This window comes from Pantherophis guttatus, chromosome 6 (genome assembly GCF_059756535.1).
Source record: "Pantherophis guttatus breed Tessera chromosome 6, ASM5975653v1, whole genome shotgun sequence".
Classification (NCBI taxonomy): domain Eukaryota; kingdom Metazoa; phylum Chordata; class Lepidosauria; order Squamata; family Colubridae; genus Pantherophis; species Pantherophis guttatus.
In genome coordinates, this window is record NC_142068.1 from 14618764 (window position 1) to 14643207 (window position 24444).

Here is a 24444-nt window from a genome sequence, read left to right on the forward strand (position 1 = left end):
ATTAAAAGACCTCCAAGGTCCCCTTCCAACATTGTTATTCTGTTATTTGTTATATTGTTTATCTTTTTAAAAAACAGTTAAACTCAAATACTTTGGCCACCTAATAAGAAGGAAGGACTCACTAGAGAAGAGCCTAATGCTGGGAAAGATTGAGGGCAAAAGAAGAATGGGACGACAGAGAACGAGGTGGCTGGATGGAGTCACTGAAGCAGTAGGCGTGAGCTTAAATGGACTCCAGAGGATGGTAGAGGACAGGAAGGCCTGGAGGAACATTGTCCATGGGGTCGCGATGGGTCAGACACGACTTCTCAACTAACAACAAAAAAACAGTTATTTGTAAATCTTTAGAAAGTTTTCATACCAATCAATACCACCATGACCAGCATTTCTACTCAAATATTTCCTTTTAGGTAACTAATTTTGCTCCAAGTAGTTAATACTACATTTCTTCTTCAGCAGCAGATGTTTCTGTCAAGAAAATATTGGGTGATACAAACAAAAATAGAAACGCTGATAATTTACAGGGAGCGGGATTGTGGCAATATGAATGAAAGCATTACAAACTCGTCTTGTTTTCCCTACAGCCTTTAGGAGGCAGTTTCACAGCCCCATCCCTTTATACGCTAATGCAGAAATAAAAGCTCAACACATCATTGTTGTAATGTACAAACACAAGTGCTTTGGATTAACATCTGACAAGCCAGCTGTCATTTCCCCCAAAATACTTGCTGTCTAACAACTTGAACATTCACTGCTGCGGCTATGGCTGTTTCCAACCAGGAGAAAGAATTCCGCTCAGGGGCATTTTGACAGGGTGATGGCTGCTGGAATGACATATGCTCAGGCCTGTTTGTGTATGTGTGTGTATGTGCACGTGCTAATAGACTAGGCAATGTTTTAAAAGCTTGGCTTGTGTTTGCAAAGAGAGAAGACTAAATTATTCGCGATGTATTGCCTGCTCACAATCATACAGAATGGTTTGTTGCTGTTCTTTTGCTTTGCCACAAATAAGGCAGATGAACCAAAGCAGGACAATGACGAAAGAAAAGAGATGAGGTCATCGCTGCTACACAATTGGCGTTGCAAGTTGTGCTGAGTAAGAGAAGTGAGAAATCTGATCCACCAGGAATTAATGTTTTCATACAGGTCATTTTCAGATAAAACTGCATGAAATCTTCGATGGCCCTAGCCAATTGGGTTCGACAATGCTGAGCTAGATGAATCAACGTTTTCAGAAAAAGGCAATTTCCTATATCAATCAAGATCAAGTGAAGTGTTAATACCAATTTATAATGCCTTGGTAAGGCGACACTTGGAATACTGTATTCAGTTTTGGTCGCCATGATGTAAAAAAGATGTGGAGACTCTAGAAAGAGTACAGAGAAGAGCAACAAAGATGATTAGGGGACTGGAGGCTAAAACATATGAAGAGTGATTGCTGGAACTGGGTATGTCTAGTTTAATGAAAAGAAGGACTAGGGGAGACATGATAGCAGTGTTCCAATATCTCAGGGGCTGCCACAAAGAAGAGGGAGTCAAACTATTCTCCAAAGCACCTGAGGGCAGGATAAGAAGCAATGGGTGGAAACTAATCAGGGGGAGAAGCATCTTAGAACTAAGGAGAAATTTCCTGACAGTTAGAACAATTAATCAGTGGAACAACTTGCCTCCAGAAGTTGTGAATGCTCCAACACTGGAAGTTTTTAAGAAGATGTTGGATAACCATTCTATTCTATTCTATTCTATTCTATTCTATTCTATTCTATTCTATTCTATTCTATTCTATTCTATTCTATTCTCCAAAAAGGTCACTTCCTATACATATATGAACCTCAACATTTCCAAGCAAGATCACAAGAAAAGACTACACATCCTGGGATTCTGAATTCAAAAATGGGGAACCACAAATTTCTAAGAATTTTAGATGTTAAAGCCAGTTCGATATTATCATATTAGATGTATTGTTCTCAAAATACTATTGGTACAGTTTATCACTACTGCATCATATTACCATGAATTCATACCGTATTATCAATGGACACCTAACTCAGAAAAATACAATGTAAAGTTCCTGAGGCTCCTTTGAAGTATAGCTCTCACGTGCTGAACATCTTAACAGCAGATGTTTTTAAAGAGGCTAATCAACCTAAAGAATGTCTCCTCCAATATGTATCAATCCAACCTGCAAGAAACATTGAAAGAGAACATCATCATAGTCCCACACTTCCAAGAGACCAGAGGCTAAAATGTAATGCTTCTCGGTATCAATGCTGGTGTCCCCTTGTAGATCAGGCTAATCTCCTTCTTGACGGTTTTTAGAAGGTTATTAAAATCTGAGCTTTTCTAGAGTGTTCCAGTGATATTTATTTAGAATACCATCTTTTCCTTCATATTTTATGCTATTATGGTTATCAATTTAGCTTTTGTGGGGTCCTCGGTGCTCTCTGAGCTTGTTTGTTTCCTTACAGATGTAAGAGGCTTACCAAATGAGGCAAGTCCAATGATGGGATTCAGCCGGTTATGTCTGGTTTGGGCAAACCGGTAGCAGCGACTGTGGTAGGCCCCGCCCACTCACCTGGATGTAATGCCATCCTATTTCGCCACATTTTGGAGGCAGTGCGCATGTGCGGACAGTGCGTGCATGAGCAAAGAGCATATGCGGAAGGTGGAAGGTGCTCACTCACATTTACGAACCGGTAGGGAAGGCAAATGAATCCCACCTCTGCAGGTAACCTCATCAGTGCTAATAAGGGAGTAAAGTTTGCTCATCCCTCCCTACTAGTACTGATGAATCCAATACCTTGTTTGATAATGAAACATCTCAGGGGTGAAATGTAAAATTTGTTACTACCGGTTCTGTGGATTTGGCTTGGTGGTGGTGGGGGGTTAATGTGACTGGGTGGGCGTGGCCAACTTTAAAAAAAAAAAAACTTTTCAAAGCATTTTTTCTAATGCTTTGAAAAGCCTCTGCCAATCAGGCAACTCAGCTGGGAGTTGCCAGAGACTTTTCAAAGCATTTATTTAACCACCTCTTCGGCCAAGAGGTTGCAGAAAAAAATGCTTTGAAAAGCCTCTGATGATCCCAGCTGATAATCCATTTTTTCTTTGGAAGAGGTTGTAGAAAAAATGCTTTTAAAAGTTAAAAAAAAAAAAAAGCCTCTGATGTTCGTGCGGCTCAGCTGGGCATGGTGCGGGGGGGGGGGAGGGATTTTTGCTACTGGTTCTCCGAACCACCCACCACCATCGCTACCAGATCGGGTGATCCAGTCTGAACCGGAAGCATTTCACCCCTGAAACATCTGCAAGAAAATAACCAAGGTCAGAGAGCACCAAGAACCACACACTTCAACCCTGAGCTACAAATATTCTCTTCTAATTTAGTTGCCATTTTTTAATTTTCACTTCATAGTGTTTGTGTTTTCAGTTTACAATGGATGATGATGGTGTTGATGATTTTGGTCTTTTCATATTTTCTACATCGCGGAGAGCCACGAGATACTAGTGGAATATAAATTCATTTCATCAATTAAGTGCGACCGGAACAGCCAGTTGATATAATCTGATAAATGAGACAATGCAAAGGAAAGTCTTTTGAATGTCTTAATCCTTTTATTAAAAAAGCATATTAAACTAGGAAACATGAGCCATTTTTTTAAAGCCTTGTTTTGGAAACAAACTACTTGCAAAACAAATTTCAAGAATTCTTCCTTACCAAGCCTTCACTGTAAGTGGTTTAAACTGCAAGCAAGAACATTTTTTTTGGCTGTTTCAAAATAGTCTAAAGTAATATCTGCAGATTATAATGTGGGATTAATTTATGTGTGAGTTACTCCATTTTTAAACCTACCTGCTTCCTAATTTTAGAGTTAAGGAAGGGCTGACAGAGATTGGGTGCAATTTTCTTTCTCAGGAAGGTAAGAACTTTTTCCCCCCCCTCTGTGTGCAATAATACTTTGAATTTCTATCTTTTTTGATCCCTGGGGATTATGTTTGTGGGGAAGATTCTATCCACTGACACTTTGTCCCCTTCAGCCCTTTTCTCAATTCACATTCCATACTTCGGTTCAACAAATTTCTCCAGGTTTGCTCCAGTTTGAACCACCAGCACTAGGAATATTGTCAGTGGTGAAATCCAATTTTTTTTTACTACTCTGTTCTGTGGGGCAGGGCTTGGTGGGCATAGCTTGGTGGGCATGGTAGGGGAAGGATATTGCAAAATCTCCATTCCCACCCAACTCTGGGACCAATCAGAGATGGTATTTGCCGGTTCTCTGAACTGCTCAAAATTTCTGCTACTGGTTCTCCAGAACCTGTAAGAACCTGCTGGATTTCACCCCTAAATATTGTCCTATTCTACTCAACATTTTCCAACCAAAATGTTCTTTATTAAAATCACAAACCTTCAACTGCCTAACTCTATTTCATTTAATGGTCAATATATCCATTTCTATAGTCAAAGCTATGGTTTTCCCAGTATCAATGTATGGCTGTGAGTGTTGGACCATAAGGAAGGCTGAGCACCAACAAATTGATGTTTCCAAATTGTGGTGTTGGAGAAGACTCTTGAAAGTCCCTTGGATGGCAAGGAGATCAAATCAGTCAACCCTAAAGGAAATCAACTCTGATTGCTCTTTGAAAAGACAGAAACTGATATTGAAGCTCAAATACTTTGGCCACCAAATGAGAAGACAGGACTCATTGGAAAAGAGTTTACATGGCAACGGATAAAGACACAGTGGAAAGCCAAATGGACTGCTGAATGCCCACATACAGGCAGTTACATAGATTATTCTACACAAAAGGTGCCAGGTTTTGACCTTCCTCACCAGCATTGGTCAACTCTGAACAGGATCTGAACCCAACATGGTGTCTGACAGGACTTATTGTTTAAGTGGGGTCTTGCCTCTACCCCTCAGTGTGACTGTGGTGCTCCTCGACAAAATATTCACCACGTTGTGTTTGAATGTCCATCAAGAGCTTACACCGGCTCAATGCCTGGTTTTTTTCAACATAGACCACCCTGTCTTTGAATGACTGAGTGGACTGGACGTTAACATTTGAACTACTATAAGTCTATGTATTTGCCATACGCTAAATAAATTAATAATTGTAAAAGACCCTGATGTTGGGAAAGATTGAAGGCAAAAAGAGAGAGAAATGGACAGCAGAAAATGAGATGGTTAAATAGTGTCATTGACACAGGGGGTATGGGTTTGGAAGGACTCCAGGAGACAGTGAAGGACAGGGGGCCTGGCATTCTGTGGTCCATAGGGTCACGAACAGCCAGACATATCTTAATGACTGAACAACAAAGCAGTTCTAATTTTCCCCATTAATTCTTCTAGAGTTGTCTCTGATGATTTTAAGACCACCTCTGATACCAGCTCAGCTTCTGTATCTTCTCCCATCACCAATAAGAAACCTTCCCATGACAACCGAACTAGCTTTACTTACCGTATCAACAAAGCAAGCACAAGCCAACACAAAGCATTTTGGGGGGCTTCTGCATAGAAACCTTGATACTTGTCCAGCCAGCAAGAAGACATGGCTAAATACCAGCTTGTCACACTCAGTCAAGAGGTTATATACACATGAAGAAATATTATCAGTTGCCTGAAAGCTCCTCAGGTTCATTAAAGCAAGCATCACTTACTCTAATTGTTGTTGGATTTCTGTAGGAGTTCCTGCCAGAGATATGTTCCATTTCTGGCTATCTGATTACTTTTTAATTTGGAGATGCCAGAGTTGGAATCGGGAATCTTTGGCATGTGGGATACTCTGGGATATTGGCAGAAAGAAATAGTGCAAAATAAGAAGAACCACTCATAAAAAGAATTGATGTGTCCTACAAATGGACAAAGTCAGATGCCAGCAATCAGATTTAGCATGTCTAATCCTTGACATAATTCAGCATATGGTTTTCTACCTCTTGGTGTCGCTGCAGGGTAGTGTTTGAATATTCCAACAATTTTGTCAGTGCCTTTTAAAATTCAGTGCTTTGCAAACATACACATACACACTCACACACAGAAAGAATCCACACTTCTCAGGATGGCTGCAAACACAGAACCCACACCTGTTAGTACAGTACTGCATACATTTCTCTGGGCTGAAGACATATCAGGAATTGCATTATAAAAAGGGATAGTATTTCACAAAAATGGGGTGGAACAAAAAAATTTACCTACCTATATATTTATGCTAACACTGTACAGTTGTATAGTACACAAAATGGCATGGAACCCAAAACCCAAACCCAATCCAAGGGCCGATATGATAAAAACACTAAAATGCTAAGCAATAACAAACTATAATTGCATCAAACTTTGTTCGATAGTATGTCTTCAAGTCATCATTTAGATCAGAAAACTGCCTGGGTTAGTCCTTGCAGTTTTCTTGGCAAGATTTTTCGGAAGTGGTTTGTCATTGCCTGCTTCCTAGGGCTAAGGGAGAATGACTGGCCCAAGGTCACCCAGCTGAATTCACGCTTAAAGTGGGACTACACAGGGTTGACCACAGAAGTGGTCAAGATAGTGGTCATGTCTGTGTGATTGAACTCCATTACTTTTTTTTGCAAGCAACACAGGTGCCTAGAAATGCAAGCATTTCTAGCAGACTAGCAAGCATTCTATATATCAGTACTTCACCAGCATTGTAGGTTTATTCAAAGTAGCTACAGCAGTAACCATTATTTCCAAATGGTGTTTCCCAGGGCACAAGAATAGTCAGAGTAAAATGAGTTAATGGACAGTGTAAGATGACTCACACTGCACAATCCAGTGGGGAATTCATGGAGTTGATGTCCACGCATCTTAAAATTGCCAATGTTGAGGAACACTGCTATAGGCAGATAGCATCTATAGGGTCTCTGCCTGCCCATCTAGGTCCAATATAGAAAGTATCCTTCCAGTCCAGGGGTGTCAATCTCACATTATCATGGTGGCATCACGTGATGTATCAGGACTTTTCCCCCCTTCGCTAAACCGGGTGTGGCCGTGGCCAGCGTGTGACACATTCGGACCATGGCCCGGGAGATTGACAGCCCTGTTTTAGTCTTTTCTATTAAACAATGTCAACTTGTAGAACCAAGCTATCGCGCCTTCTCTGTCATAGTACCTGCTCCATGGAATAGCTCACCCCTAAGATCTGGAGGGCCCCAACACTTTTGGTTAGTAACATGAAGACCTGGATTTTTCCCCAAGTGCTAGGATGTTAGATAAGTCCAATATATATTTGTGTGTGTTGTGTGTTTGTGTATGTTTTGCAGTTGAGTTTGTCATGCAATGCCTTGCTTGTGTTTTAAGATTATTTTAACTTGTTTTCTGTTCTTGTTAGGTTCATGTATAAAATGGGTAGCCATATAAAGTTATAAATAAATCAATAAACAAGAAAGCTGTATAGACTTTTGTATATCCATCATGGACTTTGAGAATAATCATTAATATTATTTGTCTATCCATCTGATGGGAAAACGTGCGCTTTGTAAGGATTCCTCCTTTAAGTTAGAAACAAAGGCACAATCATGAAAAAAACTGCATTAGAAATAAAAAAGCATATTTTTACCTCAAATAACAGCTGAATGAGGGGTGGTGGTGAGGTGAACTTAACAAGGAATAAAAAACTGATAGTTATTGCCAAATTATCAGATATTTGGTTGAAGGATGTTCAATCACCCAACAAGGTTCACAATAAACCCTGTTTATTTGTTGTTTATACCTACTATGGCATATTCGGCATAAGAAATTGGAATTAGCTGGTAGGTTTCTGTTGCAAAACACTGGAAAATTGAAATATAGCTTTCATTGGATCAGTAATATTTAAATGTGTGGAGAGTGGCTCTGGCTGGTTAATTAACACAACAAAGAGCTATAACCCACCTCTCCTTACAAATGAAATAAATTTATTCAAATTCGGTCACCATTTATTTGCGATATTAATAAGATTTGTCCTAAGGGGTTATTTTTATGTGCATAAATGTTGTACTGGAGAAAAGTACAGCATGCAGAACTTAAAAAAACGTTTCTACTTCAAATTCACGTATACTAATACACTTTTCTTAAGTGTTTCTCTTTTGTTTAAATCAGTTATGTTTTTTCTCTGATTTATTTTACTTTTTTACCTCTACAGTGAGATGTGTGTTTGCGTGTGTATGTATATGTGTGGATTTGTTTTTGCCTTCAGGTACAAAACAAAAAATTGATAGGAGAAAGCCATAGCCATCATTTCTATATTGTCTCTTGCCAAGACATTTTACAGAAACGTCTATATAATCAGCAAGAGTCAACCTCTGTTTGAGCACATTTTTATCTTTTCCTGCTTTAGGTATTTTCTTTTCCCCTCAGCAAAAAATCATAACAAATGCAAACATCAAACAATAGATGTTTAAAAATGGCAGATGAAATAATCTGTACAAGGAATTCAGCATCTCCTTTCATTTAAACGGCAAACACGTGAAAAATGCCTTAAAATACAATCTTAATCAGAAACAAATTTAGTCACAAATTCAAATAGTCTCTACATATACACCAACAGCACCATCACAGGCCTTAGCAAAGAGCCCCCAAATTAGAGGTCTGTTCACACACTCTTTTTTTTTTTTTTTTTTGCTTTAATTTATATGCCGCCCTTCTCCGGAGACTCAGGGCGGCTTACAATGCATTAAGCAATAGCCTTCATACTTTTATATATTTATACAAAGTCAGCTTATTGCCCCCACAATCTGGGTCCTCATTTTACCTACCTTTGAAAGAATGGAAGGCTGAGTCACTCTAATGCCATGTTTCTCAACCTTGGCATTTTAAGATGTGTGAACTTCTGCTCCTAGAGTTCCCAACTAGCATATATTAGTCATGCCTTTGCGGCCTTTGACCCAGTGCCGATCCCGTAGGGCTCCATGGTTTACCGAGGAGCTGAGGGAGATGAAGCGCCGGAAAAGATGCCTAGAGAGTGGTTGAAGGGCCAGTCTCGCTGAATCTGACCGAACACTGGTAAAGTCGCATATTAAGACCTACCTAGTGGCGATAAAGGCGGCAAAGTTTAATTACTTTTCCACTCTTATTGCATCATCAGATAATCATCCGGCCACCCTGTTCAGGGTGACCCACTCCCTGCTACATCTGGGAGTGTGGGAGGACCCCCTGGAAGGCAGGGCCAAGGAATTCGGACAATATCTGTATGACAAAATCGCACAGATTCGGGGGGATTTGGACTCTGACTGGGTAGATTCGGGCAGGGTGGCGAGGAATAGTCTTCAGAATGTTATCTGGGAAGAGTTTGACTCTGTGACCCCTGATGACATGGACAGGATTTTGGGGAGACTTAGTGCGGCCATATGTTTGCTGGACTGTGTCCCTCCTGATTAGTACTGGCTTCCCGGGAGGTTACACGAGGCTGGCTCCAGGGAATTATCAACACTTCACTGAGTGAGAGTTACCTCCCCATGGCCTTGAAAGAGGCGGTGGTGAGGCCTCTCTTCAAGAAGCCTTCCTTGGACCTGGCAGTATTAGCCAACTACCGTCCCGTCTCCAACCTTCGCTTTGTGGTGAAGGTTGTTGAGAGTGTGGTCACACGACAGTTTCCACAATACCTGGAGGAAACGTCTTATCTAGATCCATTCCAGTCGGGCTTCAGGGCTGGGTACAGCATGGAAACGGCTTTGGTCGCATTGGTAGATGATCTCTGGAGGGCTTGGGACAGGGGTTGCTCCTCTGTTTTGGTCCTGTTAGACTTCTCAGCAGCTTTTGATGCCATCGACCCTGGTATCATGCTGCGCCGGTTGGAAAAGTTGGGGATGGGGGCACCGTGTTACGGTGGTTCTCCTCCTTTCTCTTGGACCGGTCGCAGTTTGTGTTGGCAGGGGGGCAGAGGTTGATCTCGAGATGCCTCATATGTGGGGTGCCTCAGGGGTCGGTTCTCTCACCCCTTTTGTTCAACATCTATGTGAAGCCACTGGGTGAGATCATCTGTGGCTTCAGGGTGAAGTACCACCAGTACGCTGATGACACCCAGCTGTACATCTCCACCCCGGGCCACCCCAATGATGCCCTTGAAGTGATGTCCCGGTGCCTGGAGGCCATGTGGATCTGGATGGGGAGGAACAGGCTCAGGCTCAAACCATCCAAGACTGAGTGGCTGTGGTTTCCGGCATCCCGATATAGTCATTTGACTCCATCACTGACTATTGGGGGTGAGTCATTGGCCCCCATGGAGAGGGCTCGCAATTTGGGCGTCCTCCTGGATACGCAGCTGTCCTTGGAGGAACTTCTGACGGCTGTAGCCAGGGGGACCTTTTATCAGGTTCGCTGATCTGCCAGATGAGGTCCTTCCTAGATCAGGATTCCTTGTGCACAGTCACTCATGCCCTCGTCACCTCTTGCCTGGACTACGGTAATGCTCTCTACATGGGGCTCCCCTTGAAAAGCACCCGGAGATTCCAACTGGTCCAGAATGCGGCCGTGTGGGTAGTTACGGGAGCTGCATGGCGCTCCCATATAACACCTCTCCTACGTGAGCTGCACTTGCTCCCAGTGGTCTTCCGAGTGCGCTTCAAGGTTTTGGTTACTACCTTTAAAGCGCTCCATGGCTTAGGACCTGGTTATCTACGGGACCGCCTGCTACCACCAATAGCCTCCCACTGGCCAGTACGCTCCCATAGAGAGGGGCTCCTCCGGGTGCTGTCGGCCAAGCAATGTAGACTGGTGGCCCCAAGGGGGAGGGCCTTCCCTGCCCCCAGAGATACGAAGAATTCATGACCTCGGTGCCTTCTGCCGTGCCCTGAAGACCTTTCTTTTTCAGCAAACCGGGCTGGTTTAACACTTTTTAAAATGTTTTTAATAGGTTAGTTATTGTTCTTTTAATTATGGGGCCAAACGCATATATATCTTTTTAACTGTATTTTAATGTTTGTATTTATGTTTTTTACTTTGGCTGTACACCACCCTGAGTCCTTCGGAAGAAGGGTGGTATATAAATTTGATAATAAATAAAAAAATAAATAAAAATTAACATGCTTTAACAGCACCATTGCATTTACACATACATAAACATTTTCAGGCTATCTCATACAGACTTCACAAACACAATTGGTTTTCAATGAAGTCCTTGGTACTCTTTGATTTCTTGCTGACATTAAATTACCCAACTAGGAAACATCTTCTACCCATCACCTAGTTGGGTAATGAAACATCTGCAAGAAAACAGCCAAGCTCAGAAAGTACTAAGAATTCCACAGTTCAACGCTGAGCGACAGATATTCTCTTTTATTGGTAGTATGAGTTTTAAACATATTACAATTGTTAATTTATAAAATCATTGTAATCTGTCTCACCTGTAACCTGCATTTGCATAACCAAGCTATCTTTCCTCCTTCTATCCATCACCTCTCCCTAATACTACAACTCCTAAATCAATCTTGCCGCTATGTACATCTAATGAAGTTAGGTGCAGTTCACAAAAGTGCATGAATAAATTATGTTAGTCAGAAATGGTGCTATCAAACTTTTTCTGAATTTATTTTATTTTTATTTTGACCATGGGATAACAGAACTTTCCTCCTACAGTGTCACCTCTGAGTATTCTATTCTATAATTTTAAGACTCTTTTTTTATTCACCTCTTTTTTACGCAGAAATGGAGATATACATGAGAGGTACAAAGATAAATACTTTAATTCTTAAGCAAATTCCTGTGTTGTTTGCCCAAGGAAATGGAGGTGCCGAAATGCATATTAATTAAGCAGTTTGAAACTTTGGTGAAGATGTTGAAGAGATGGACAGAGATTGTTCTGACAATGCTCTGACTAAATCTGTCTGTTCTCATCCTGTTGTTCAGGATTGAAGTTGTAGTGAAAAGAAGAGTCGTACTGCTAAGGTGTCCCCCACCACCTAACAATCATTCACACAAACAATTACGGCACCCAATTCCTTCCAATAAATTATTTTCATTTGTGGTTCTTAGAGATGGCTGGGATTGTATTTAGCCTAAAAGAAATCTGCAATCTTTTTCTAATCTTTCAATTACAGCAGTACCAACATTCATAAGAATAGCTCTTCAGTTTCTCAAGGGTGGACTAAATAAATTGCTGCTTGTCAAAGAATCTGGTCACATGTCGTGATTTCCTGACACTCAGATTTTATTTTATTTTTTTGCCTTTTTGTGCATTTAGGAAGAAAATTGGAATGCAGGCAGAGTCATTCTTTTGGAATCTTAAATAGTCTCAGAGAGTTATATTCCTTCCCATTTGGCATTTTCTTCTGACTTCAGCACAAGAAACAGCAGGCCTGCTCTACTGTATAGCTTCTTTCTTCCTTTCACGCGATTTGTCATCCTTCGAGGACATTTGAAGAGACTACCTCATGGCGATTTGAAAGAACTTTTCATTCTTGAAAAGACAACATGCATTCTTAACATGGTTTATAGGCCTTCGCTTCAGAGATGGCATTTAGAAGGAGGGGCTGTGTGCGAGAGAGAAATGCATCACAATAAATTCTAAGCATTTCAATTTTTATTTTTCTCTTTCTTTTGTTGCTTGCAACACTGACAAAACGTTGATACTTGTGACATTTGAATCATCTTAAAAACATCCTTAGCTCAATTAAGTGGATCAAGGGTCTAAGTACATGTTTTAAAATTCTGACCGATGGAAGAATTTTGAAAAGGAATGAGGTTTTTTGAATTAGAACAAATAAAAGGATGGACTATTCACTGAAAGGCTTGGAATATTTTCTAACATGGGAGTTAGGAACAGTAGATGGTTTATTTACTTAGCTAATTTATATGGCCTCTGTGACTCTAAGTGGTCTATCAACACAGCAACAATTAAGACAATGTCAGCAATGTTAAAACACTGAAACATGAATAAAAACATAAAAAAAGCTAAAACTGTGGAAGAATAATTGTTACCTAACATCTTACAACCATGTCTTTGGAGATTCTCAATCATCCAGGTCATGGTTGTCCCAAAGGTATCTTTTTTCAAAAGGCAACAGGACTTTCTAATTCCCCTCTCCACCCCCCACCAATTTGGAAATGTTTTGCTTCTCATCCAAGAAGGTAGAACTGATGATGATGACCCCTCGCACATAAACTGGACATAAACTGTTTCAATTCCTACCTTCAAAACAACGCTAGAAAGCACTGCACACCAGAACAACTAGACACAAGAACAGTTTTTTCCCAAACGCCATCACTCACAAAAGAGCCGAGGTGGCGCAGTGGTTAGAGTGCAGTACTGCAGCTACTTCAGCTGACTGCTAGTTCAGCAGATCAGCAGATAAAATCTCACCGGCTGAAGGTTGACTCAGCCTTCCATCCTTCCAAGGTGGGTAAAATGAGGACCCAGATTGTTGGGGGCAATATGCTAATGCTAATGCAATATGCTAATATGCAATATGCTAACTTTGTAAACCTCTTAGAGAGGGCTGTAAAGCACTATGAAGTGGTATAAAAGTCTAAATTAAAAAAAAAAAACTCTGCTAAACAAATAATTCCCTCAACACTGTCAAACTAGTTACTAAATCTGCATTACTATGAATCTTCTCATCGTTCCTATCACCCATCTCCTCCCACTTATGACTGTATGACTGTAACCATGTTGCTGGTATCCTTAAGATTTATATTGACTGTTTCCCTAGGACTATCATTAAGTGTTGTACCTTATGATTCTTGACGAATGTATCTTTTTCTTTTATGTACACCGAGAGCTTATGCACCAAGACAAATTCCTTGTGTGTCCAATCACACTTGGCCAATAAAGAAGTCTATTCTATTCTATGAGAAGCTTGGATGAGAAGTGAAACATTTTCAAACAAAAACCAAGAAAGTCCAGTTGTCCTTTGAAGAAAAAAAAAAGCATGTTTGGAACAATCATACAACTATTTACTTATTTTATTTTATTTTATTTTATTTGTATACCGCCCTTCTCCAGCAGGACTCAGGGCGGTGAACAGCCGAGATAAAACAGAGCATACAAAATTTAAAAAGCAGTTTAAAAGGTAATTAAATAATTTCGGCCCACAATTTAAAACAACCCAATTAAAACCAAATTCAAATTAAAACCGAAATGGATGGGATCAAGCCAGCCCGGCTAGGTGAAATAAATGAGTTTTCAGGGCCCGATGAAAAGTCCGGAGGTCTGGTATCATGCGTATCTCTAGGGGGAGGTCGTTCCAGAGGGCGGGTGCTGCCACAGAGAAGGCTCTCCCCAACATTGTCTGGCGGACAGCACCCTGAGGAGGCCCTCTCTGTGCGAGCGTACTGGCCGGTGGGAGGCTTTGCGGCAGAAGGCGGTCTCGTAGATACCCCGGCCCTAAGCCATGGAGCGCTTTAAAGGTGGTCACCAACACCTTGAAGCGCACCCGGAAGACCACCACTATCTTATAGGGTCCCCATAGGATTACCAAATTTGCTAGAAAAAACACATTTTTGAGGGCTTTGCAGAAGGTTAACAGGGAAGAGGCCATTATTGGGATACTGGGCAATACTTCATCCTACAGTTTTTATTCACCAATATCTAGAAAGCATTTTAAAAGAAAACATTAACATTTGCTGCCTGGGAAATTAAGAAATGACAAAGGGCTCCCTCCATCTACCATTATATGTGCCCAAAATAACATTCAGTTGATGCCTTGCCCCCAACATTCTAAACTCTTTTGTACCTATTCTTACCAAAGAGAAAGAAGTTGCAATTTGCTGAACACCTTATCCTGACCCTATAATGTCTTTTGCCCATTCTGTGGGAAATGGGTCCAAGTTGCTCTTTGAGTGTTTATGGTTGCTGACTCCTGGTATAGGGTTTCCTGCCTAAGCAGGGGGTTGGACTAGAAGACCTCCAAGGTCCCTTCCAACTCTGTTATTCTATTCTATTCTATTCTATTCTATTCTATTCTATTCTATTCTATTCTATTCTATTCTATTCTATTCTATTCTATTCATTATTACTTGGAATGATGCTATGATTGCTGAACCTCTATGGGGGAAGAGAGAGAGAGAGAGGTTGGCTTAAATGCAGGAGCCAAGAAATGAAGCAAAAAAAGCATTTTGGCCAGTGAGAACCTGGCTTGGCAATAAATCACAGATTTTCTGTCACTTCATGACTTACCTTGATACTCCATTTGAGCTGGTAGAAAAGTCTGACCTAGCTTGGCTCCATTAAAAGCTTTGCAGCAAACGAGAATGCAGCCCTATCCAACACCCATTATTAGTGATAAAATGTAAAATACTGTTAAACTTTTTAGAAATTTAAACTTTAGGTGTCTCCTTCCAACCCTTCCCATTTGGCACAGTGCACGGTTGCTTGAAACCAAGTAAATGTTATGTGTTTATGTAATGGTCACCTCTGATCTGGAAACTGCTGGTTCTCATTTCACTTGTCTCAACCTTTACAATAGCCTGGCTACCAATTCTGTGAAGTGTTAGCATGTTGAACTGAAAGATCACCATTAGTACAATTTCAGGTGTCTGACGTCTGAGCCAGAAATACATTGGCTCAACTTCTGAATAAATATGAGAACCAGGAGTCCACATTGATATTAGAGGACTGGAGGCTAAAACAGTTGCAAGTACTCTGTATGGCTAGTCTAGTGAAGAGAAGGACTGGGGGAGACATGATAGAAATGTTCCAGTATTTGAGGGACTGCCACAGATAGCAGGGGGTCAAGCTTTTTTCCAAGGCACCCAAAAGCCAGACAAGGAATAATGGATGGAAGCTGATCAAGGAGAGATTCAATTTAGCAGGAGAAATTTTCTGACAGTGAGAACAATCAACCAATGGAACAAAAGTTGCCTTCGGAAGTTGTGGGAGCTTCACCACTGAAGCAGTGGTGGGTTCCTCCTGGTTCGGTCCGGTTCGGCCGAGCCGGTAGCGGTGACGATATGACGTCACTGAACCAGTTCTCCCCCCCCCACCTCCCCACCCCCCCCACGTTATTCTTACCTTTTATTTGGTCCCACCCCCAATCTATTGCTGCCTCCTGAGTCCCAGCTGATGACTAGAGGGAAAAAAAACTGTTTAAACTCTTGCCGCGGGGCTTCAAAGGGCTGTCCTATAGCTGATCAGTGTTAAAAGCAAACAAATGAGTCGGGTTGTAAGTGCGAGGACTGATCGTAAGTGTGAGGACCTTCCAGAAATGACTCTGACCAGCTAGCCACACCCACCTAGTCACATGACTTCCAAGCCACACTCACAAAACAAGCCACGCCCACAGAACCGGTAGTAAAAAAATTTAGAACCCACCCCTGCACTGGAGGCTTTCAAGAAGAGATTGGACTGCCATTTGTCAGAAATGGTGTAGGATCTCCTGCTTGGGTTGGATTAGATGATCTACAAGGTCCCTTCTAACTCTGTTAATCTGTAATCTGCAGTATGGAGTTGATTCTGGTTTGGTTGATTTTTTTTTTTTTTTTTGCCTTCAAGTTAGTGTTGATTTTTGTGGGAATATTTCAGAAGTGGTTTGTCATTGCCACCTTGCTAGGGTTGAGAGGGAATACTGATCCAACACATCAAGTTGGCTTGGTGCCTAAGGTAAGACTAGAACTCACAGTCTCCTGCTTTCTAGCCTGGTGTCTTAACCATTAAATCAAACTGACCATCTAAAGAGTTGATTCTGAAAGAGTGCAAAGTTTCTTGTATACGTTTCTGTTCTGACACTACCGAGAAGCTCATTAGGAATGTAGTAAGGGAGGCTGGTCCTTATAGTTCAGCAACAAATGCAGAAGACTACAAATCGTTCATTTTTGTACCATTGAGTTAAAGAAAGAAAAAAACAGCTGAGGGGCACTGTTTTCTCTTTCTCAGAATGTTCCTAAAAGATTCTCAGTGATAATGTAGCCTTGCTCTAATGGAGCTTTTTATTAGCCTTTAAACAATATTTAACTATTAAGGAATTAATTTACAATGAAAGATAACAATGAATTAATGACCCACCCCTGTGAGAAAAGAAACTGACAAGGGAATTTCACAGAGAGCCTTTGCAGGAAGTAATTAGGCATTTATCCTAATACAGGGGATCTGTAGGAAGTAATGCTATGGCCAAAACTTTTCACATTTTACAGCAGCACCACACCGATGACAAAATCAGGCTTCAGTGTTTATAAATATAAAGTCTGTTTTGGAAGCATCCCTGAAGCATTATGGTTTCCAAATTCATGATTGACTCAAAAGAGGGGGATACAGTCAGAGGTGGGATTCACATAATTTACCCACTGGTTCGCCCAGCACCGAAAATGTGTGTGCACGCATGTGCCACCTCCATGCATGAGCCCGGCCTTCCGGGCTTTGCTCACATGCGCACCTTCCACACGTGCACCCAGCCTCAAAAATGTGCCTAAATAGGACAGCATAGAGCCTGGGCGGGTAGGCAGGGGTGGGCCCACCTGTGATTTCCGCTACCGGTTCCTGCGAACCGGTCCGAACCGGCTGAATACCACTTTTGGATATGGTACTGGTGAAGCTTTTTGAAATCTTCGAATAAAGACTAGGGAAGGATGATAAAGTATCTATCTCAGTTTTGCATGCAGAAGTTTCATCTGCCAGACAATGAAAAGCCTGAAAGTTCAGGGATATTTATTTGTTTTCTCAGATTGATTTATCAGCTGTTTCTGATGTGAGGCCTTTCTTTTTTGTGGTATTGCAATCACTTTTGAAGACAAGCAAGTGGTTTGTCATCAATCAAAAGCAAGCAAGGAAAGAAGGGATCTGATAATCCTCGTTGTGTTGGTTAAACCAGAACTCTTTGTGGCAAATGCAGAGTAGCCCATTCAAGAAAACCTCCTAGCACAGCCATGGAAAAAATATTGGAACGTTCTGATATTGTCAGGTGCAAGAAATTAGGAGCCAGCATAACGCTCTGAAGGCACCATGAGTTTATTCCATGCTACTTATTCATAAGAATCTGGTCTACTAAGGGATCAAGGAGAACGGGTCAGATAAGAGTCAACACACTTCAAGAGGGACTGGACTTAGGTGTCTTACCTAAGAAGTGCAGAGACTACAAATTGATGAAGCATTCAACTTCACCCTTGGGCTCAGCATGGTCATTTCCTACCTGTGTCTATGCTTACAAAGATCAGAATCATGCAAGCCATGATATTTATCTGTGTCAGTCTATGGAAGGAAAAGCTGGAGCATGAAGAAGCAGGATAGAAAGAGTATTGCGGCTTTCAAAGAAATGAGCCTTGGTAGTACAGTGGTCTAAAGCACCCTGTTATTAAGACCAGCTGCCTGCAATTACTGCAGGTTCGAATCTCGCCAGGCTCAAGGTTGACTCAGCCTTCCATCCTTTATAAAGTAGGTAAATTGAGGACCCAGTTGTGGGGGCAATAAGCTGACTTTGTATAAATATACAAAAGGGATGAAGGCTATTTCTTAGCACATTGTAAGCCGCCCTGAGTCTCCGGAGAAGGGCGGCATATAAATCAAATTAAAAAAAATGGATCAAAGAAATGTATCATTGAGCAAATCAACCCAGAGTTTTCATTTGAGGCATGATGTCCAGGCTCAAATCATCCTACTTTGGACACATTATGCAAAGATCCAGCTTTCTAGAAAAGGGTCTATGGCTTGGAAAGGTGGACAGAAAGAAAAAAAGATGACCAGTAGCAAGGTGGATGAAGACAGTTACAGTGGCAATTAGTTCATCATTGAAGGATCTTGTTAGGGACAAATCATGATGAAGAACATTTATTTAATAATCAGAAAGTGTCAACAATGATTGATGGCCCATAATCATAAAGATAGAGTAGTTATTATTTTCATAAGTGGTTGTGAACAGCATAGATCTTATGACAATTCAATCACATTCAGGTTGCTAGGTATTGAAAACAATTTGATGGATTTGATGAATCCTCCTCCTCCTCCTCCTCCTCCTCATCATCATCATCTTTTGTGTTGTTTGTTTCCCATCCCAGAGGTTGTGTATCTACACACTTGCATTCAGAATTTTGATGGGGCTGGCACATCATAGCCAAAGATCCACTAATGTATGATTTAGTAAGTTACTTGTATCTCATTCAGCCTTTTTCCCAGCATGATTATACTTCTAGTAGGAGCCCAGATCATTAGACAAAAAGACATCTGGGAAGCCATACCTACCTACAGTCCATACCTTTTCCTGTAAATCTTGTGAATCAACTATGCTTTTAGAAAATAAGCATTGAGTATTAAAAAAAGTGAAGATGAAAGAGAAAAGGTTGGTCAAAGGAGGCCTCTGGGCCGTACAGAGTCTTTTTGTAACCTAAGTTTGGTCAGAGCTGCTCTTGAATCCTTTCATGATAAAATTTCCAGTCAGCTGAACTATCAAGACTATCAAGGATTAATAAATGGCTTTTGCCCTTATGGGTTTTGTGTGTCTTGGCAATAGGCCCATTATCTGCCTTGCTTGTACGGTTTTTGCTCCGGTGCCTCTGTCAGGTTGTTGACAGGCTGTGCTTTTCCTTAGCCTTCAGACTAATTCTTCTTTCCACTGAGATGAGCAATCAGACTTGGTGCGCTTCCCTTTTTCACCCTGTCTGGAGGCTGAGATTATTGTATCACTGGAGCAACCAAAAGATTTCACCTGCAATTATCATGAACTCATCCAGGATAGCCAAGAGGAAAATAAGGATTTTCATTCTGCTGTCCCATAATGAAGGAGTTTTCATTGATGTGGTTTCTGAAATATGCTTCTGTAAAAAGAAAATAGGTAATTATGATCCATAAGAGGGAGCCATCATAAGAATATATGGAACATATGGACACTCTTGAGACATCAGAAGGAATCAAAATATGATGATATGAGCACAAAGGTATTGTTTAATCTTATAAGGCAAAAGCATACATTGAGCCATCGAGAAATGGGCACCTGCTATGCATGTTTTCAGGTACTTCTCAATTTATGACCATAGTTGGGATGTTCCATCACTAAGTGGAACCGTGATGATGCAATGGTTACAATGCAATGCACAATACAATGCAGTATTGCAGGCTAACTCTGCCAACTGCCAGAAGTTTGATCCTGCCAGGCTTAAAGTTGATTCAGCCTTCCATCCTTCCAAGATTGGTAAAATGAGGATCCAGGGCAATATATTGACGCTGTAAACCACTTAGTGTTCTGACCCAGCCTTCGCAAGTTGTGATAAGACATTTACTGGTGAGTAAAACAACCTCCTTTTTATAACAGGGCAGCAACAGTCTTTTATTCACACACACAAAAAAATCAAACATAATTAGTACCAACAAACCCAGGTTTAGTCAAGAAACCCAAATTGCTTGCTATATACTAGAAACGAACAGTTGCCTGCAACAACCATCCACTCCCAAACCTTTCCTATTTATTTCCCAGCCAGGGAAGGGCTGGCTATCGTCTGTATCTGCCTGTCCCTCAGAGCCGGCTTATTGTTTTCCTTTGCTCTCCTCTCTTTTCCTCTCTGTGCTCACGCACATCTCTTCCTTCCCCCTCACTCAGCTCAGGTCCCAAAGATAGCTGCCTCTCCACCTGGAAGAGAACAGAAGGCCCTGGCTCTGCCTCTGTCTCTGATGCTGTTTCCTTATCACAGCCTTCCAAAGGCTTCAAAGCTGGTCCAGGCTCTCCCTCAACCTCATCTTCGTTTGACTCTACAGCTAGCTCTGCTGGCAGCCAACAAGCCACAACACTTAGAGAGGTCTGTAAAGCACTGTGAAGTGGTACATAAGTTTAAGTGCTATTGCTAAGTAATGTGGTTGTTAAGTGAATCATCCCATGAGTGATTTTATACCCCTTTTTTTTGTTGAGGTCATTAAGCAAATTCAGTTTCCCCCGTTGACTTTGCTTGTAGGAAATTGGCTGGGAAGGTGACAATTTTAATTTAATTTAATTTAATTTTAATTTATCGCATTTCTATGCCTCCCAACTCCCAAGGGACTCTGGGTGGCTTTCAAAAAAAAAAAATAATGCGAAAATTATTAAAAAACATTTATAAAACATTTAAAAATATTAAAAGCCCATGTACACCATTCATGGCTGGATCTCGCAAGAAATGATGGTCATGTGACCATGGGATGATGCAACCATTTTAAATGCAAGCTGGTTGCCATGTGCTCAGATTGTGATCCCATGCCCACAGCCATAAGTGTGAAGACTGGTTGTAAGTCATTTTTTTCAGTGTTGTTCTAACTTTGAACAGTTGCTAAATGGATGATCAGAAGTCAAGGATTACCTGTATAAGTGTTGTAAGCATCCCAGTACTGATATTTATGTTCTGGTCCAGATCCAGTAATGATTGCCAAATAAGCTTTTTACCTGTTAGCCAACAATAGCTCATTGGGCATTGGATCATTATTCCATAGCTATGCCTGTGTTCAGTGTTTTAACTATTTATAACTGGGAAATTTAGTGTGTGCAGAGAATATAGAGAATAGAATAAGAGTGCAATGCATGGAATGTATTGTGATTTTTCCCAAAATTAGTGTAGTTTTGCTAAAAAAAATCATTTGAATTGTATTCATCCACATCTATTGCACAATTGAGAATATTTATGTCCAGTGAATGCTTACTGGGTTTGTACCTGAATAGCTGAGTTCTCCATACAATGACAAAGGTGAATGGGAACTAGGTAGCAGTTACATAATTTCCCCCCCTAAAAGGATAGAAAAATGTTGAAAAGTGACAGAAAAAAAAATCCAGTTGTATAAGGGCAAGCTTCATCACTGGATCTTTTTTCACTGGAAATAGTTAAAAAGAAAGAGAATAATCATCAGAGAAATGGTAGTCCTTGACGTACAGTACGACCGCAATTGAGCCCCAGATTTCTGTTGCTAAGTGAGACATTTGTTAAGTGAGTTTTACCTCATTTTACCACCTTTCTTGCCACAGTTGTTAAGTGAATATTTTATTTTATTTTATTTTATTTATATGCCACCTATCTCCATTGGACTCAGGGCAGCTCACAACAATAAAATAGCCAAATAAAAGCATGTTAAAATACATGTTAACCCCTCCAGTCCAGGCTGAACAACCATGTCTTTAAGTCGTGGCGGAAGGTGCAGAGGTCAGGGGCCAACTGGAGCCCCAGAGGAAGTTGGTTCCAGAGGGTGGGAGCACCCACAGAGAAAGCTCTGCCCCTAGGGGTCGCCAGTCGACACTGTCTAGCCAATGGCACCCTGAGTAGGCCCTCCCTGTGAGAACGCATCGGGCGATGGGGAGCTGTTGCTGGTTGCAGATGGTCCAACAAATATCCTGGACCTAAGCCATGTAGGGCTTTATAAGTCATCACCAGCACCTTGAATCTCACCCAGAGGGCAACCGGCAACCAATGCAAGTCGCGCAGGAGAGGTGTAACATGGACATATCGGGAACTACCCATCACGACCCGCGCGACTGCATTCTAACTGCATAACTGCAGTTGTTTCTATAGATATTCTCAATCATTCAGGTCATGGTTGTCCCAAAGGTGCTTTTTTTCAGGAGTCAATTGGACTTTCTTGTTTTTTGAAGGTGTTTCGCTTCTCATCCAAGAAGCTTCTTCAGCTCTGACCATCCCCACCATCCAGTCAGAGCTGAAGAAGCTTCTTGGATGAGAAGCGAAACATCTTCAAAGAAAAAATAAGGAAGTCCAGTTGCCTCTTGAAAAAAAGCATCTTTGGGATAATTTGCAGTTGTTGATAAGACAGTTGTTAAGTGAATCTGGCTTCCCCATTGACTTTGCTTGTCAGAAGTTCACAAAAGATGACCGCATGACTCCGGGACACTGCAACCATCATAAATAAAGAGTCAATTGCCAAGCATCTAAATTTTGATCATGTGACCATGGGGATGCTGCTACAGTCAGAATAGAATAGAATAGAATAGAATAGAATAGAATAGAATAGAATAGAATAGAATAGAATAGAATAGAATTCTTTATTGGCCAAGTGTGATTGGACACACAAGGAATTTGTCTTGGTGCATACGCTCTCAGTGTACATAAAAAGAAAAGATACATTCATCAAGAATCATAAGGTACAACACTTAATGATAGTCATAGGGAAACAGTCAATATAAATCTTAAGGACACCAGCAACAAGGTTACAGTCATACAGTCATAAGTGGGAGGAGATGGGTGATGGGAACGATGAGAAGATGAGAACATTAATAGTAGTGCAGACTTAGTAACTAGTTTGACAGTGTTGAGGGAATTATTTGCTTAGCAGAGTGATGGCATTTGGGAAAAAACTGTCCTTGTGTCTAGTTGTTCTGGTGTGCAGTGCTCTATAACGTTGTTTTGAAGGTAGGAGTTGAAACAATTTATATCCAGGATGTGAGGGGTCTGTAGATATTTTCACAGCCCTCTTTTTGACTCATGCATTATTCGGGTCCTCAATGGAAGGCAGGTTGGTAGCAATTGTTTTTTCTGCAGTTCTAATTATCCTCTGAAGTCTGTGTCTGTCTTGCTGGGTTGCAGAACCAAACCAGACAGTTATAGAGGTGCAGATGAAGACTCAATAATTCCTCTGTAAGTGTGAAAAATGGTCATAGGTCACTTTTTTCACTGCTGTTGTAACTTTGAATGGTCCCTAAATGAACTGTTGCAAGTCGAGGACTACTTGTATGCAATATTGAAATAATTATGTACCAGTAGAAGCTACCTTGAGAAGGATTGGGATGAAAAAACTGCTAAAATTTACTACAGTACTATAGTTCTGTAATTGATGGAAAGAGATATTGTGGCTAGCCACATGTGCATTGTTCTGTGGCCAGTAATAAGCTATTATCTGTTAGGATATGACCTTTGGGGAAGGCCTATGGGGGAAGCTGTGAAAATCATATGCTTTTAAGGGAAGACATTTGGCATTTAGTCATTCTAGTCAAAAGGATAAGGTCATAGGCGATACAAATGACTTCTGACCGCAAGAAATATTTGAGTTATGAAATCCAGCTTCACAGGTTAGACTTATAATGTAATAATAATTTGTTACTTATATGCTTTCAGAAACCAGAACAAAAAGCTACCCTTTTAGACCACATAATAGGAATGTTCAAGGATACCTCTATTTTAGCAGGCAATCAATGTTCCTCACATCTACAGTTCTCATTAGAAATTCATTGTTATTTCATTACAAATTGCATAGGAAGCTTATACTACTTGCTTTTACCCTTGTGTATAGCTAATACAGTAGGTTAAGGGAAAGTTATGAGTGAGTCTGTCTCATGCGCAATCAACCAGATCTACATGTGCAGAGTTCGAGCTAGTTCAAGTTCAACTTTATTATGTTCTGCCTATAATACAGGAATCTTCCCAGTCTGACAGCTTTCCCTTGAGAACAATTAGATAAGACTCCAAGGAATTCAGGGAGGGACAGTTCTGGCCCCTTTACAATTGTGCAATGATTCTAGACTAGCTCTGCACTTGATCCCTCCTTCCTGCCGGGCTGGATGCTTCCCAGCTCTATGTTCTATATTCCAGGTGGCTTTATTCATACAACGTGGGGAAAGTAATTAATTACTTGTTAGTGTTG